The sequence below is a fragment of the Equus przewalskii genome, chromosome 2 (assembly GCF_037783145.1).
Source record: "Equus przewalskii isolate Varuska chromosome 2, EquPr2, whole genome shotgun sequence".
Classification (NCBI taxonomy): Eukaryota; Metazoa; Chordata; class Mammalia; order Perissodactyla; family Equidae; genus Equus; species Equus przewalskii.
In genome coordinates, this window is record NC_091832.1 from 45,208,313 (window position 1) to 45,227,053 (window position 18,741).

Here is an 18,741-nt window from a genome sequence, read left to right on the forward strand (position 1 = left end):
GTTCCCCCACCGTAATACAGCCTTCCCTCCACGGTGACCAAATCTTACTTTGTCAGAGGAGCACTTATGTCCTTTTGCAAGAAAGACACTGGGGAGAGTAATAACTGAGGAGCTGACAGCAATGTTCTTTGACTTATTTTAAAGAATAAAAATAAAATATAGAGAGAGATGCATTTTTTTTTCTTGAAGAAAATGAATTATTCTTTGAAAGTTAGTCAATCTCTTAGGGGCACAGTGTGGAAAATTAGATTTTAATGGCTTTGAAATTGAGGTTCCATGGGTCAATAGTACTAGATACTTGAATTAAAATGACAAATCTATTAGAAGAAAATCAAACATTTTGTTGCCCATCAGAAAAGCAGCGAGAGGACAGCAAGCATTATTTTGGAACTCTTCCTGAGTACAGAAGGCTTCAGAAAAGGAGCAACCCTGGCTTGGTGTTTTGAAATCCTTGGGAGTGAATCACTCATGGATTTCTCGACTCTCCCTGAGTCAGATAGGTTCCCGCTTTCTAGCCCGTATTGCAAAATGTGGTTGAAGGCAGTTTGGCAAGATGGGCGTCTCATATGCATTGAATCCTAATGCTGCAGGAACACCCTTTGTTATTTCTCAGCTGACTTTCCACAGTCAATCCTGGTTTGCGTTTATTTGGCTGACTTACCCCAGGCTGATGCACATAGCTCTGACACTTCTGGTGGGTTATGAGGTTGGCAAAGCTGCCTTGTGCAAGAGCCAAGACTGATTTTTGTCTTGCATTTCTGACTCAGAATCTCATTTTCTAACATTTTACAGAAATGAACACACAAGCCATATACGAGTGGATCGATTCATTAATTAAGTCATACATTTCTTGATCCCTTCAACAATATTTACTCTGCCCGCACTAAGGGCTGGACGCTGTTCTGGGTGATCGGGATGCAAATGTGGACACTACGTGCCTAGAGCAGACAGTCTAGTAAGAGAGAGACAGGCACAAATGAGAATGCGCACGCCTACCTGTCTAACTCCAGACGGGATGCAGGCTCCAAGGCAAGCGCAGGATGACATGAAAGCACCAGATCAGCTGACGATGACCAGAAGTCAGCCGGGAGACGGACTCTCCAGGAAACAGCACACGCGTGGGCCCGGCAGATAGTCACCTTCACAATAACCCTGAAAAGGCCGCATTCTCTTATTTTCTAGATGAGCAAATTGAGGAGCAGGGAAGCGAATTGGCTGGTTCTTGGTCACAGCTTTCCCCACTCAGCCAGTGTTCTTCTCACAGTTAGAAATGGGTTTCATAAGACCCTTCGTTCTTCTCAGTCCGGTGGGGGGAGGGAAGAAGAGAACGAGATAGGTGCCCAGGACACTACAGAGCAAAGCAGAACCTGTCCGGTGGCTTGAGAGCGGGGTCCTTTTGCAGGTGAGCTCAGGTGTGGGGTGCAGGCAGCTCGCAACCCAGTGGGAGGGTTCTCTTGCTTCACTTGGGGATTTTGTCAGTGTTCAGGTCCTGTCCTGTGCAACTTTTTCTTGGTGACAATGATGGAGGCAATGGCGCTCTCTGACCACATTTCCGGATGACAGGAGGCCATGTCCGGGAAGGGGGCGGGCTGATCAATTCAGTGACAGAGTAGACATCCAAACGGCCCTCCACTGGACCACGTGCCCCAGGGGCAGGAGGACTCTGTTCCCTGTTCCTGGCTCCATCCTCGGCACCTGGGAGAACGCTCCATGGCCAATGTCTATGGAAGGAAGGAAGGAAAGCTTGCCAGATGGAATTAATATAAAAATATAAAATGTCCGAGTGTTGTCCGTTAAACCCTGCCTCAGCTCCAAAGTGCTAACGCACACAGAGACCATCTGGAAGACTCGGCTTGATGGCATCTGGGGTGAAGATGTCTCCCTAGAAAGCAGAGGTGGTTTGCCACGGCTGCCCTGCTCAGGGCTGGCCCACTCCGGGAGCTGCATTTTAAGGAACTCTGACAGGCAACAGCTGTAGAAATGGGATTCCTCAGGGAGAAGGGTGGGCGGGCAGGGGGCATCTCACAGCAGGGACGCGGCTCAGTCTTTGATGGGTCACAGTCTCCTCACAAACGTGCGCCATCCTCTCTCCACTCCCTCCCTCTCTCCCTCTCCCTGCCTCTGTCTCTCTCTCTCACACACTCACACACACACACTCACACCCCCCACACACCACACTCACACACACCATCCACCCACACACTCACACACACACACGGCGTGTCCCATAATTTGGTGGGTTTGAGAAGCAGGAGGACTTTCTCCAGGGTGTTTGTGATGGAAAAGGTGAAGTGTGTGACAAGCTTGACTTCTCCCTGAGACACGTCTCAGTGTCCCTAGGGTCAGCTGTGGCACTGGGTGCTCAGGCGCTCAGTGTGGCAGGGCGTGGACCGTCCAAGCCCTTAAGCCACCTGGCTGGGCTGCCTTATAGACCGGTATCGTCCAGCCCCCAGGCTGAGTCCCCCACCCGCTCTTGCCTCCCTCCGCCTCTACGCGTTGCTCCCGCTGTCCGCTCTGTCTGGAAGCCCCTCCTCATTCTGCTTTTCAATACTTTGCCCATCTCTAAACCCAACTGGGATGGCCCCCAGTCATGCGACCCCCAGCTTCAGTCATCCATCCAAACCTGCCTGATGCGGTCCCTCCCTGAGGAGGAAGCCCACCCTGCCTGCACTTTGGAATCATGGGGTGGGGGGGGGCAGGTTAGAAACAGTACCTGGAGTCCCGCTACAGGCCGGTTGAATCAGGGGTTCTGAGCCGCGCGAGGTGGGGGCGGGGGCACCTGGGAGGCCAAGGTGAGGAGCCTGAGAGTGGTTCTCAGTGCAGCCAGGGGAGTGAGTGGCCTGATTTAGTTTGGAAAAATATAAGTAAGATACAGCACTTAAGTTGTATGGGAGCTGATGGGAAGGGAGGGCGGGAGGGCAAGGGCCGGGCAGGAGGTCTGCCCACACGCCAGCCTGAGGATGGCGTCTTGAGGTGGGGTCTCTGCTACCATCCAGCTGGACACAACAGCTGCATTCGGGTCTGCTTTGCTGATCTCCTGCCCCGCCCATCTGTGGATGGCGGTGCTGGGCATCAGGCTAGCCTGGTGGAGGTGCTTAATAAATGCTGAGCTCAAAGGATGCAGCTGGAGAATTCTGCCAACGATCCAGATGTTACTACGAGTTCCATGCCCGCTCAGTTTTTATTTTAATGGGTCCCTCCACGAAATAAAATCACGAGTGGAAGTGTTGGCAGCGTGCGGGGGTTTTGTGTTTCTCTAACCCTGCCGCTGTTGGCGGAACCCAAACAAGGCACAGCCGCCTTTGATGCCGTTCTCAAGCAAATTTAAAAACGGGCTAAAAGTACATCTAAGCAATGGAAATATTGAATTCAGTTTCCTCTTGTTGGAAAACTTTTGCAGTTTTGGAGGTCCCTTGTAATGAATTAACTTTTTAAAAGGACACAGCCCTTCCCAACACCCCCACTTGATCCTAATAATGGGCCCACTCTCGCTTCTGGCCCGTGAATCTAATCTAATGGCCTCGTCACAGGGGGGACGGTTTGTCCCAACAGCTTGCATGTGGGTTTGGGACATGAGCAGCACTGTGCCCTCTGGGAACCTGTCCCCCCACGCTCTCTGCCTGCCTCCCATCTGAGACAGACCTGCTTTTACATCTGAAAATTACCTTCCTCTGGATTCTTAGATCATGGTAAGCAACAGAGCCTCACATTCTTTTAACTAACAAATCCTATTTTCCACGACGGAAGGTGTTAACCTGGTGCCCTGACTTGGATGGAGAGGACACGCTGATTGTGAATGAATTACCATATAACGGATAAAAAGCTGCGGCCCCCCCTCCCTGGGAGGCGTGCACGCGCTCCAGGAGAAGGTGGCAGTTAGAGAAGAGTTCCTTCTGACCTGCCTCCTCCTCTTTCTTTTACTAATTAAAACACAGCCAATGCCAATTAAAACACCACAAGAGCTCTTATTGCTTTTTTGTTTATCCACAGACCCGGGATAATGCGGGGAAATGAACCGGAAACTCTCTGTGTACCAGCTTGGCCATTGTTTCCCTGGAACGCCAGCTCCATGCTCCGCTGAGAGCCGTGGTGCCCAGAGAGAGGCTGGCATTGTCCTGCGGGGTGCAGCCAGCCGCCAGAATGTGCCTTTGCCTCCTAGGCAAGTGGTTCTCAGGCCAGCAAGCGCCAGCAGCCACTGCCCAGCCGGCAGATCGATGGGCTCTGAAAGTTGCACCTGCAGAGCGGCTGGGATGTGGAACGCAGAACCTGCCTCCTGCCCTGACCCACAGCACAGGCCAAGCGAGAGGCAGCCAGGAGAGGGCCCAGTGGCTATGCAGGTCACTCATCACAGCCTCTCTCACCCACCACTTCTCTTTAGGCACCAGTAGAACGTTACCAGAATTTGTGTCACTCTCCAAATGACAGAGTACCTCCCAGCTTCCCAGATCTCTGTGGTTCCTCTGTTCAGCTCTTCTCTCTCTTCTTCTTGATCGATGGGGAACGTCTAAGCTTTTGCATTTGCTCCAAAGAGCCCTGGGAGAAGCAGAGTGACGCGGTGGCTAAAGACATAAGGGAAGTGGGGCCTGGGTGCAGGTCGCTGGCTAGCCGTCCACCCGAGGCCTCCTTGCCTCATCTTGAAAGGGGAATACCTGTGCTGACGTCTCCCTCGTGGGTTATTGCAAGGACTGACATCGCTAACGTATGAGAGTACCTTGTCCATTTTGAGGGGTGCTCAAAAGTGTCATTTAGCATCATTATTCTCCTATAGCCGGAAGTCCTCCCCTAGTAGGACCAGGAATAACGGAATGCAGGTGCCTGAAAAGAGCAGTTACCCCGTGTCTAGCAACCTTGGAAGCACAGTGGAATCAGCTGGAGTGGTGTTAAAACTCCTAACTCCCAGGCCACACACAGACCATGCCCGACCAATTAAACCAGAATTCCCAGTGTGCTACCCAAATTCGGAAGGACTGATTTAAGCAAAGCACTCTCCTTCACCTTGACTAGATGACGCCAGTATGTTCCGGAGGGCACTGACGGAGCGCTGTTATGGACTGAATGTTTGTGTCCTCCCCAGGTTCCAGTGTTGAAGCCCCAACCCCCAACATAATGGTCTTAGGAGGGGGGCCTTTGGGAGGAGATTAGGGTTAGATGAGGGCAGGAGGGTGGGGCTCCATGATGAGATTGCGGTCTTTACAAGAAGAGGAAGAGACCAGAGATCTCTCTCTGTGCCATGTGAGGACCCAGGGAGAAGACAGCATCTTCAAGCCAGGAAGAGAAGCCTTACCAGGAACCAGATCGGCAGGTATCTTGATCTGGGGCCTTCAGCCTCCAGAACGGGGAGAAATCAATGTCTGTTGTTTAAGCTGCCTGGTCTGGGGGAGTTGGTCTGGCAGCCTGAGCTGACTCAGACAAGCACACAATGAAGGTCATCAGACCACCAGCATTTTGTGTAAGAATCCTTCCGAAAAAGCCCATGGACTGGGTGCGCCTTGGAGCATTCTGCCATGTCCGTAACCTCCTCCCCTCTGCAGATGGACTGAGGCTGGGTAAGTGGTCTCCACAGAGCCCGGCAGTGTGTGCAGGGCCCAGGCACGGCCCACACAGAACATCTCTGATGCCCCATGAGGCCTCTGCCACTGCCAGAACCAGAGGGTAGAAGCCGATGGGGCGGGCAGAGAGATGACAGCCCACACAATCACCGTGGTTTGTGCTTCAGAACAGAGGGACCAACGCCATTTGTGTAAATCCTACTTTTAGGAAATGAGATTAAAAACAAACTCTTTCAGTAGGGGCAGAGGCAGTAAACACTCATGACTGAGCAAATCTGCGAGGGGCCAAGGCGGGGCAGCGTGTGAGAGGACTGGAGAAGACAGAAAGCGCCGGGTGACCCCCAGACATTTATAAACACCTCCTGCCAAATGTCCTCTCTAGGCCGGCCGGAGTCATTTCAGAGCAGTAAGAAATGGTATGTAGGTTTGGAGAAGTGTTAAAAGCTGTGACCGAAAGAGCGAGGTATAGAGGCAGAAGGCGTGGTTCTCATCCGGCTCTTCCTTAAATCCCCATGACCTTGAGCCACTCACCATCTTTATCAGGAAGCTCTGTCTGGGGCAAGTAGGCTCAGTGGGATGTTGGTCCAAACACCAGCCAGACTCACTAAGGGAATTTGATGAGTGAATGTAAATATTGAGTGCACATTTATGAGAATCTCCTGATCGGATGTAGAAGGGTTTCTTCTTTATAGAGAAAAGACATCCCTTCTAATTAAAGAAGTGTAGTTAAGGTCCAAGACCACAGATAGATTTCGTCACGTATCCTGTTACCTGGCGGTGATTGCCTGGAAGGCGGCGCTGGGAAAGACCGCTAAGCCTGATCTGTGCCCGGTGGGAGACAGGGCTGGGATCAATGAGCGATGCTGCTGTGGGGAGAGGCTAGTCCAGATGAGGATGATCTGCCACACCCTGGATTGGATCTTTGCTAAGAAAAAACATCCCCTGTATTTTCGCTTGGCCAGAAACATACCCTGACCACCTGGCAGGAAGTCACTGTCATTTCAGACGCATTTGCAGAGGGCGCCATCGGCACATCCAAGTCTTTAAAGTGGTGGTCAGTATGGTCAACGGGGACCTTCCCTCCTCCTCAGAGAGGTCATGAAGAGACCTGAGGGTGGAGAGGAACCAGCGGGTGTAGCCAAGGAGACACAGAAAACAACTCAGAATTGTTCCCCAGTGTGGCCGAAAAGTAGTGCTGCGAGAAGACATGGGACACTCGGTGTGAGAGCCACAAGCAGGCGAATGATTTATTTGGCTTAAGACAAAACAAAAGAAAAACTCCTGTGTACATTCATATCTGCTTACTCACATTTCATCTCCTAGTAGCAGAAAGCACTTCTGCACTAAGGATTAAGCTGACTTTTTAATCACCAGGGTGAATCAACGTCCTCTGATCTTTCCTAATTTTACACCAAGGTGATTACCAAGTATCAGTGGCTTAAATATTTATAGAAACGTAGAGGAGCCACTAATGGCTGAATCAGCTTCAAATGGCAGGTGATGACAACATACTTAATGAACACAGATTCATCTAAACACACACAATGAAAGAAAATGCTGTGACAGGGACTTGCAATTGAATACACAGAGGGAAACATTGTTGCTTTGGCTTCTATTGGAGAACAGGGTTGGCTCTGAAGCAAGTCTTGCCTCGCTGCTGGAGATCACATCCCGCTGTGGATGTCCTTGAAACTGACGCCCATCAGGAGAGAGTAGAGTCAAGGAGATGGGTGCCATCTGCAGTCTGACCGTGGAGATAATCGCTCTGATTACTGGAACCCCAATGAGTGGCGCTGCTGTCCATCAGCATTAACTGCTATTCATTAAGTGACGCTGTGCATTGAACAGTTTTCATCCCATTTTGCAGATGATAAAAGTCATGCTGGAGGGGTGAGTGACTGCCTGAGTCCAAGGTCACGCAGCAGTTAACCTTGGTGTCAGAGATGAGCCCAGGGCACTCTGACTCCATGGATCCTCACATTGCTCCCCACCAGCCTCTGTGCTGCTTGAGGACACAGCGTAAACCAGCTCCTAGGAGGCGTCTGCCCCGCTTTCCTTGGCGTCAAGGCTCAGCCCATCTTCTTCCAGAGAAAGTCCTTAGCTCCAAGCTCCTACAATCGACACCTGTCCTTGTGCCCAGGGAGCAGCATCCTGCGGAAAACCCAGCGGGTTTCGCTTGTCCTGTCCCACAACACGTGGCACAGCTATCTAAAGCCAGAGTCAACACGGAAGCCCTTTCTCCCAAGAAGGTTTACACAGAGGCCCGATGTGCAGAGGAGACTGGAAGTGGGCCACCTGGGGCCTTGCTGACCATACTCGGCCAATGACCTTCCGCAGCCACTCGCAGCTCCTTGGGCCACTAAGGGCAATGCTGAACAAGGGTCCAGACTCACCACCAGGACTGACTCTCAAGTCAGTCCGTCCCAATCCACCTGTGCTGTTAGGTAATTTATGTTGTGTTTAGATCAAGTCACAAACTACTTTGAAAAAGAATCTATATTTTAAGTTTAAATGGAATTAAGTAAAACGAGTTATAAAAGTAAGTACAAAAGGAAAAGAAAACAAGTATTGAATTCTAGGTTCTTCTGACTGCCTGCTGAAGGTGCCAAGCATCAGACCAGCTCTCTCACTGTCTGTATGGGACATGGAGGTTGTTACACCCAACCAGCTCCAGGCCGAAGGTCCTGCTTGATGTCACCCAGAAGGTTGAGAGAGAGGAGAGAATTCCCTCCTGACACGGCGCTGTGCTCCCACCTGCCGGCTCCCAAACATCACCTTGGGAGACTCCTGCGTTTGGGGAAAGCCCACTGAGGGAAGCCGTCAGGGGGTGAAGGAGCAGCCCTGGTCTTCTGACATTCGCGGACAATCTGGGTACTAGAAGTCACCTTCTGTCCATGAAAGTAAATCCATGAAGGGTCATTTGCCATCTTGTTCTGCTCAAACTCACCTGGAAGCGCCCCTCTCACCACCTTGTGTCTCATGAGGGTGGGTTCCAGCAGGTCTCTGCATGGTGGAGGACGCTCTCTTGTAGGTCAATCCTGCTCCCGTATTCCTGGCAGCAGGAGAAGGTCCAGGGTTATGGAACAGAAGCAAAAATCCTCACCCCAAGCAAATCCATCCCAGGGGAGGGAAGGGGCCCAACCAGGATGGGAGCTTGGAGGGACTGGGAGCCAGCAGAGAGCATGGCTGTGGCTTTGGGGCAGCTTCTAAGAGGCCCCAGCTGGTTGGCATCCAGAGCAGCATGGCACTCGTGGCCCCTGCCAACTCAGCTGTTGACCTAATTCAATGTCCAATATGTCCATTATGCCTCCACCCAAGAAAAACAAACGGAGATAGTTTGCTACCTGTTAGCATCATTCATTTTGTTGTGTTCGCTCATTAAAACAGTTGATTTGTACTGGGCTGTGTTGGCCACCTTACCCTACTTAAATAGTGGAGCAGAGTCAGGGGATAATTTGCTCCTGGGCTTATTGGAGACCTCGCTATCGTCTATTTTCCCCAGGCTGGGTTTGGACGTAGGTTTGCTGTTAGTCCTCCTCCAGGCCTCTCCCTGGGGCAGTCTTAAGTTTACTTGTTGCTTTGGACTTCCTTCAGTGAGTTGAGGGTATAATCATGCTATTCCTACTCTTGCTAAAACTAAATTCTTTGCAAAAATGTTGCCTGTGAACTCTGGGGACAGTGATGAAGAAAAAGAAAAATGTCTTAAATTAATGTGGTAATTTGACCTCATCTCTTTGTATAAGAGTAAAAACAGTAACAGCTGGCCTTTATCAGATGCCTGTTGTGGAAAGGCACTGCACCACGTGTTTTAAAGATTATTGTCTCATTTAATCCCCATAAAGTGGGTACCGCTATCTTCATTTTATAGATATGGAAATAGACCCTGGGAGATAGGGTGTTGCCCAAGGACAATAGTTAGTGCCTGAGAACATCATTCAGACCCACCAGTTCTCCGAGGGAACAGGGGTCTGCGTCCCTATGAGAGTCATCTGGGAGAGTAGACAACCAGATGACAACCTCATTCACAAATGGTTCACAGACCTGAGTATTTGTGGCTGTAAGAGGGATATCAAGACACACTTGAACGTTCATTCACGTTCATTCATTCAGGCAGTAGGCATCTCTTGAGTGCCCATCTGTTTCAGGATCTTTGTCAAGTGCTGGGAATTGAAAGATTCACACAAATGGTGCCTGCCCTTGGGAACTCATGGCTCAGAATGGAGAGGAGCCTGAGAGAGAACCACAGTGCACTCAGGTCTGAGCTGAGTGCTGAAGATGTGTGTATGAGAGTGTGTGTGAATGAGTGAGTGTGTGCAGGTGTGTGTGTGCACATATGAAGGGTTCCTGATCAGGCAAGCTCATCATCGGTCCTCTGACACACATCTAATGACATTGGTCCTGAGGTCCTATCTCTTCCCAATGCCCAGACTTCTCCTTCTGGACCTCAGGGAGGAGAGATCAATGCTTTTACGAATTGAATTATGCCAACCATACACATTTTATTAATTTATGGAAATGTCAGATTGCGTTAACTATTATACTGAACTTCTGTCCTCCGATAAATGGCTTAATTTCCTTCCAAGGGTAAAGCACTCTACTATTTTCGGCTGACCAGTTCAGCTCAGGGCAGTCTGATGTTTCTGTCTACTCAGAGGACACATACTTCACTAGGATGACTCTGGGGTAATGACACCAAGGGCCCTTTTCTAATGACTGTCACGGTCTTGGCAAAATGCATTTCATATATTAAGGGTGATGCCTCTCGCAGAGCTGGGTGCATCCTCTGGGGGAAGAAATGACCTTTTCTCCAGAGCTTTCCTTTGCTTGTGACATGGGAAGGAATGTCTCCCAGTGCAATGCTAAGGTTAAGAACAGCCCCTAAAGGTGGAGAAAATTGTCCTGGCCCTAACACAATACACATATCAAAATAAGGAAGTCCTTCTGCAGACATAGCCAAAGGCTGTTAGAAATATCAGCAACCTACCTTGGGGGCCGCAGATTTGCATTTCCCATAAACCTAAGGAAGCTTGAATTTCAGGGCAACATTAGAGCCCTGAAATCTAAATTTCCATCTATATGTGCAATTCTCTTCCTTAAAGAGGATGATTCACCAATTTGAATAAGAACAAGGCCCCTTAAAACCTGGATGTGGCCCTGGGAAGATGAATGTCAGATGGGCATGGACATTCCACTGTGTACATTTGGGATTTTACGGGGAGAAGGATGAACGAGTGGAAGTGTTGAAGGGGAGCAGAACATGCCAAACCCGCTTTGTCATTAGGATTACCTTGAGCTGAAGACAATTGAGAAGAAGTAGACAGAAGAAAACTCTCTGCCCTCCCTCTATCTGCCTAGAAGCAGAACATAAATTTCAGAAGGTGTCCCCCATCCCCCCAACCAGGAAGGACAGAAGTGAATCAGTGGAGACTAGCCTGGACTCTGATCAGCACCAGGGACAGCACCAGAGGACCCGACACAACAAACCTCACTAACTAGCCCTTATCTCCATCAGTTCCCTATATATTTGCCTTCCCACAGTTTGTTGCCCTGGAAACTCAAAGTCCTTTTCCTTTGTCTGGTCCCTTCTCTACGAATTTATTGTTCTATTACTAAGATTTTATATAAGCCCAAGTTCTAACCACCCTTCTGAGTTGTTGATCATTGAGTGCTCCCATGCGTATATGTGATGCACATATTGTAAAACCTCTGTTTGTTTTTCTCTTGTCACTCTGTCTTTTGTTACTCTAATTTCTGGGGCCCCGGCTGGAGAACCTAGAAGGAGAGAGAGAAAGAGTTTTTTCCAACCCTACCGTTTCCAGTCCTTGCTGTCTCCAGGACTCGACCCTTCTTAGGAAGAGAGAAGTAACCCTGCTGAGGACATCACACGCTCCATTAACACCCAGTTGCACAATTGATAAAGTCCGAGCCGGTGGCTCTCCACCAACCTCTGCGGCAGAATCACCTGGGAAGCTTTGAGGAGTCCCCACACACAGGCCCCACCCCAGACCCAGTGAATCAGAATTCCTGGAGGTAGTGATCCCAGCGTGTCGCACAGACAGCTGTGGGGGTCTTGTTCCTGCCAGGTGGTGGAACCTTGAGGAAAGTTTAAAAAATTCAGATGCCTGAGCCACATCCCTGCCAACCTTGATCCAAATTCCTGGACTTGGCTCCAGGTGCCCTTGTGTATAGACTACCAGAGCCCTCAGATGATTCTGATGAGTATCCAAATTATGAATTATTGGTCTAAGCAAGTTAAACATGAGGTGGAGGTGGGGGATGTATAAAAGGGTGGTGGAAAGAGAAGGTGTGCAGAATAAATCTGGGAGGGCTTCCTGAATGCTGAGGTCAGGCCAGTCTTGAAGGGAATAATGAACCGAGTTGATGGGGGTAAAGGGAATCTCTTTCTTGTCATAGTCAGGGGCTGCTCAAATTAATATAACAAACAGGAGAAATGGTAATTGGATGAATTTGGGTTTTTGAAGGAGACAATTCACTGACAAGTCTCCAGATGGTAGAGAAGCACTGTGAACACCACCTGGAAATAGTGAAAGACGTGGAAGGTAAACAATGGTGGTGCAGAGAGAGGAATAATGGGAGAAAGTCTCTGTCAAGCCGTAGTTTTAACAACTGGATATAGATGTAGATGTATACTTCTCCATCCCAATAATGTCTAGCTAGTCTAAATCCTTTTCCCCGTCTGTGAGTGGGAGCCCCAGGAAGAAGCCCCAGGGGTCAGAGTGCTGTCTGCTGTACAGACGGGAACTCATCCAGAGTGAAAATCATGAATTTTATGTTGATTATCTGAGTGCAACTAACAGATGGCACCTTGGGCAGGTTTTATTGCCTTGATTAGAATTTGGGGAAATCCTAAGTCAGTGAATGGTGGCCTCCTTTTCCAAGTCTATTCAAAGCGGGAGGTAAAGACAGAGAAAGGATTTTGTTTGGGGGAAGTTGAGGAGTTAATTCCAATTGACGTCATCTCATCTTTGCTGTTCCTATCATCCTCTTCAGGTTTTGGAGTTTTTTTATAATATAACTTGAATATGGAAAACAGGAAAGATAGTCAAAAATATTTTTTGATCAAGAACATTTCAAGGAGAGGCTGAGAGATTTTTGTCATTGTGGGTGCGGATGTTGGTGGGAAGCTGGCGTTGCTATTAGATTAAGAGAGCATCAGCTGAAATGAAGAAAAGAGACACTGTAAGAAATCTTGATCAAGTTCACTGGTGGAATTTCCCCACCTTCACTCTTACTCTTCCTGGAGAAAGTATGGAAACCGTCGTGCCTTTAAGTAAAAAGTAAATCAGTCACTGGTGCTGATAAATATAATGGACGAGAGAGGCATCACCATCGTGTGATGAGTCTCATCTCATCTCTGGTTTGATAAAAAGCTGGTAGAGGGGCTGGCTCGGTGGAGCAGTGGTTAAGTTCGCACGTTCCACTTCTCAGCAGCCCAGGGTTCACCGGTTTGGATCCTGGGTGCAGAAATGACACTGCTTGGCAAGCCATGCTGTGGTAGGCATCCCATGTATGAAGTAGAGGAAGATAGGCACAGACGATAGCACAGAGCCAGTCTTCCTCAGCAAAAAGAGGAGGACTGGCAGTAGTTAGCTCAGGGCTAGTCTTCCTCAAAAAAAAAAAAAAAGCTGGTAGAAGCTGCCACTGTTGTAGGAAATTAAGAATGAACTCCTTAGCTGAGTGATTTAAGCTATTTATATGAAGATTATCACTTCCCCGACTTAGGGGGAAAAGGATCCAGTGTTCTCTCCAGCTCGTTTTTCTTGATCCTTATCTGGTCTTGATAAGTTCTGAAAGTGACTCATGGCGTGAGGACAATGACAGGGAACGGTTTTCTCAGCACCGGTAAATGAATATGACCTATAGGAAACATACTCTGGGTTACGTTTACTTGAGGAAATAAATCTTTTCCTGTGCACATCTTTCTTCTCCATCCTGTCAAAGGGAACTCACTTTCTCCTCTCATTTTCCTCAAGTATACCACCCCGTCCTAACCTCCCTGGCTAGAAGTGAAGGAGAAATAAACTTTCAGCTTCGGGCTTCACCTGTTCTGACCAAAGGTTATCATTTTGGAGAGCAAGCGTAGATTTGCCAGGAGTGTTGACTGTCTCCAGATGTCCGGTGTCCCTCAGACCTGGGAGAGTGAGAGTTGAGTCTCAGGGCTCTGGGAATGGTGCTCCCTGTGAGTTCCAGGGAAACAGGAATTCTCTAGCAGCTCTAGGAGTCTATCTGCCAGTCTCTTCCAACGCCATCATCACCATCATGAATTAAATCCACAGGGGTTGATTTCTCCAAAACCTTTTTGAATCTATTTGGATTTTCAACCTCTTCTTTGAAAATGCCCCCCTACTGGGGCCATTTTGCATGGGCAAATGTGAATGCCCAGGTACACATCGGTGGAATTCTCTCTTCTCATGCAATAGTAAAAACCTGCTAGTGATTGAGTTCTTCTGCACTGGGAGCTTTATGTCTTTTTCTCACGGAATCATCCCGTCTTTCCACTGTTGCACTATTATCATATATGTTTTACTTCTGAGGAAACTCAAAGAAAGGACAGTGAAGACACTTGCCTGAAGCTGCACGGCTAATGAAGAAGAATTAGAATGACGGACTCAGTTCCGATGAACACAAATCTCCTGCTTTCATTACTGCACAAACCGCCTTCCTCCAGTCTGGGGGGAAACACGGGTTCTCCTCAGTGATCCCCAAATCTTCAAGCTCTGATTGTCCTTTGAGAATATTACATTCCTTCAAACCAGAGAGGTGTCTTTTCCCAGCAGAATGATTTGGGTAGAGATTGGCTGGGCCAGTCATGTGGATCCCCTTCATATTGGTGTGTGATCGCCTGAGCAATCCCAACTGATGCCCCAACATGGACCATACTGCTCAGGAAGCAGGTTCCTGAGAGACCCATCTGGGGCACACGGACCTGCATCCCCAGTGAATGTACCTGTGGGTCCCCTGCATGGATGGCACCAAAGTCGGGGCTTTCTGCCAGGAATCCTTTCAACAGCCTCCAGAGAACAAATTGAAAAGACTTGAATGGTCTGATTGTCCAGCTTTATCCACATGGAGTCTGGCATAGGGAGCTTACCTCCTTTTTGGCCAATTTCCAGAATTTTCTGCCTGCAATATATATATAGCATTCTTGCTAAAAATTACTCACCTGGGGCTTTTGATGTTTTTAGAGCGATTGTCTGAGTTAACCACTCATTCTTCTAGTTTCTCACAGCTCATCTGTGGATAAAGTTAGATCTTTAGAAAACATTTTACTTGAAGCCTATAAAGACACATAATTTGTGTGAAACGTCCTGGTGCAAGCACGATGCAACTCTGTCTCATCAACTTCCATCAAAGGGAAACATAAGCAACGTCCATTTGAGAAAGATTATTTCTTCCCCACAGCTATCGTCAGACATCACCTGTTATGTTAGCCCTTGTCTCTTACATCAAGATTTATGTGGATTCCTTCTGGAAGGCGGCTCCCAGTTTCTCTCTAGCAGCATTTTCATGAATTCCGAGATGAGACAAATTCTCTGCTATGTGAACATAGAAAAATGGAATGAAAGGAAAAATAGCACTACCAGCATCTTACCCCAAATATCACCAACGATGATAAAAATGAAGATGTAGTTAGACGCTTGGAGTTCTCTTGCCTCAGGTTTATTATTAATTTTAAACTATAAGCTAAGGTACTAGTCAGCTTGAGCTACCGTAACAAAATAACAAAATAGCATAACACATTCCGTAGACTGGGTGACTTACCAACAGATAGTTATCTCTCACGGTTCTGGAGGCTGGAGGTCTGAGATCAGGGTCCGGGCTGTCGTGTTGGGGTCCTGCTCAGGGCTGTCCTCCTGGTTTGCAGACAGCTGTCTTCTCACTGTGTCTTGCTGTCTCTCTGGTGTCTCTTCTTTCAAGGGCACTCATCGCATCATGGGGGCTCCACCCTCCTGATCGCATCTAAACCTAATCACCCCTCAAAGGCCCCATCTCAAATACCACCACGTTGTGGGTTAGGGCTTCGACATATGAATTTTGGGGGACACAAACCTTCAGCCCATAACAGCCGTCTTGAACAAAACTAAGTAGGTAAAGATTCCTGTTTATTACATGCATTTGTGGCACATGTTTGTCCTAAAACCACCTTTGTCAAGCTGGAAGAGGGTGGGAGAAGAATGAAAGGGGGAAGTGGGGTGATCTGAAGCAGTTTACAGGGCACACATAGTCCCTTGCCTTCAGCATCAGTAACCAACTTGTCTACCAGGCTCACATTCATTTTTCCTCCTTCATTTCCCCAGATGGAGCCCCTTCTTTATTCTACTCAGTGCAATGTTCAAAGTGCGAGAGGCCAAGTGGATGGATGAGGATGGTGGCAATGGGGATGGAGAAGGGAGGGGCGGGAAGAGGCCCACGAGATGCAGTAGGTGGGACTCAATCTTGGATGGGTGAAGCCTAGAGGAGCAGAAGGAGACGTTCTGTCCAGGGGTGGTCTCTTGCTCCTGGCTTCTGTCTGCCTCTGAGTGTTAGGAATAAAGTTGTGTTTTAGAGACACGGATGCCTGTTTTGGAAGCAAAATCACTCCTTACTCACAGTGTGATGGGGGAGTTTGGTGAGTCACTGCTTCCACTTCCTCATCTGAACCCAGTGCACCTACTTGGACTCCGGGGAGACCCATCCTAATCTGGGCATCACAGTGACTTGCTGCTTTCCCTCCAACACCCACCCCCCATTCCTCACCAGCCCCCTCTCTCCCACCCCCCAACACCCACCCCCCATTCCTCATCAGCCCTCTCTCTCCCACCCCCTCCAACACCCACCTCCCCATTCCTCATCAGCCCCCTCTCTCCCATCCCCTGCAATGTCCCACATCCTCTCTTTTGCTCCTGCTCTTAATTCACTGAAAGAAGTGGCCATTCACCAGGTTAAAGTTAATCCCTCTACATGTTCTCTGGCTTTTGTTTTCACTCTTCTTCCACTTTCTCAAGGACTTTAATCCCTAATTAGTCCTACTCTTACATGTTTTTAACCAAGCCATTTCTCATGAGGTGAGAACCATGAGGTGAGAACGTTTAATCTTAAATAAAATTCCCTGGAGCCCACATTTTCTCTCCAGCTGCTACCGTTAAGTATGTGCCATCCGCTAGCATCTTTTTCCAAGAGTGGCCTCTACTATTCTGTCTCCATCTCAGCCTCCCAGTCACAGCTTAGACACCTGAAATACAGCTGCTGGTCTTGTCTCTCTGCTGAAATTGCACTTGCCAAAACGTTAATGTAGCGGAGGCTGCGGCCTGTCTCAGCCTTGCTCAAACAGAACTCGGCGCTCCTGAACACTTGCTCCTTTTGCAAATACTGTCTTCCCCTCACTTCTGCAGCAACAATCCTTGGATGGATAATTCCATCTACTCTCATGGCTTTAATTTCTATTTATATTATTGAAGACACTCAGGTCTGTATTTCTACCGAGACAGCTCTTGAGCTACAGGTGTGTATGCCTCTGTGAGTCAGGTAGGCTAAGCCAGGCTGAAGTAACAAACAGAAAATCACAGTCACTTAACCCAATAAAGACCTGCATATACAAAACTGTGCATGCCCTGCATCCCTTTTCATCTTATAGCCACACCAGTGTAACAGTGCTCTCCACATTTGCTACAGCAATGGAAGACACGACTGAATGATCAGGCAAGATATTTTAAAAGTCAGAGCAGAAAGTGGCTGTTATGGGCTGAATTGTGTTCCACCCAAATTTATATGGTGAACATTCGTATGTTGAAGTCCTCACCCGCAGTGTCTCAGAATGTGACTGTATTTGAGACAGACCCTTTAAAGATGGAATTAAGTTAAAATGAGGACATTATGGTGTGCCCTAATCCAATCTGACCGGAGTCCTTATAAGAAGAGATTGGGACATAGAAAGTTCCAGAGAGATGACCACATGAGGACACAGGGAGAAGATGGCTATCTACATGGTAAGGAGAGAGGCCTCAGAAGAAACCAACCTGCCAACATCTTGATCTTGGACTTCCAGCCTCCAGAACTGTGAGAAAATAAATTTTTGTTGTTCAGGCCCCCACCCCCATCTGTGGTGCTTTGTGATGTTGGCCCAAGCTGGCTGATGCAATGGCTTACACCAGTTCTGCTCATGTTCTCTGGCCAGAACTCAGTCCCCTCAACGCAACCTTACTGCTTGGGGAGCAGGAGTGCTGTCTTCCTGTGCACCTGGGAAAAGCAATCAGCGTGGTGAGCCAACAGCATCGTCTCCACCACAAAACCTACCCAACTCTGGGCATCGCCACTAGGAAGTAACACAGGTTTCTCAGGCTCTGTGCAGCTGAGAATGAGACTGCCTTCTCCAAAAACATGCTCTTCCTGCTGGGTCTCTCTCTCGGTGTATATGACACTCATCTCTCCAGTGGCTGGTGCTGCCCTTTACTTCTTCTGCTCCAACCAGTGCACACTCTAACCCACTCTCCCCAGTCTCTCAGGTCCATCTATGATCTATTTTACCATTGGCATGCATCAGCACGAGGATTAGATTCGCTTCAGTTCATGCAAGAGTCACATATTTCCCCTCACCTTACGCTGGTTGGAAGATGGCACAGCCAGCACTTGTTGCCCACTCCTCATATTTCCATATGGAGGAACTCCCTTGAATTCTCCCAGCCAGCTCACTTGCTCCACACTTGTCAGGGGAGGAAAAGGGACTTCCCTGGTTAGGGAGCTTTAAGGAAGGAAATCAGAATGATCACGTCATCCTCTTCTCCTCTCTCCTGTTCTGGAGATCTGTCTGTCTGGATTAGCCAGCTCTGGCCACCATAACACAACACCATAGATTGGGAAGCTTAAACAATAGACATTATTCTCTCACAGTTCCGGAGGCTGGAAGTCTGAGACCAAGGTGTCAGCAAGGTTGGTTGCCGGTGAGAGCTCTTCTCTTGGCTTGTAGATGGCCACCCTCTCGCTGCATCCTCAGGTGGCCACTCCTCTGTGTATGCAGCAAGAGGAAGCTCCCTGGGGTTTCTTCCTCTTCTTATAAGGACATGGGTTCTAGCAGATCGGGGCCCCACCTTTATGACCTGATTTCAACTCAGTTAGCTCCCGAAAGGCCCCTTCTCCAAATACAGTCAGAATGGAGGTGAGAGCTTCAACATATGAATTTTGGGATCACACAGTT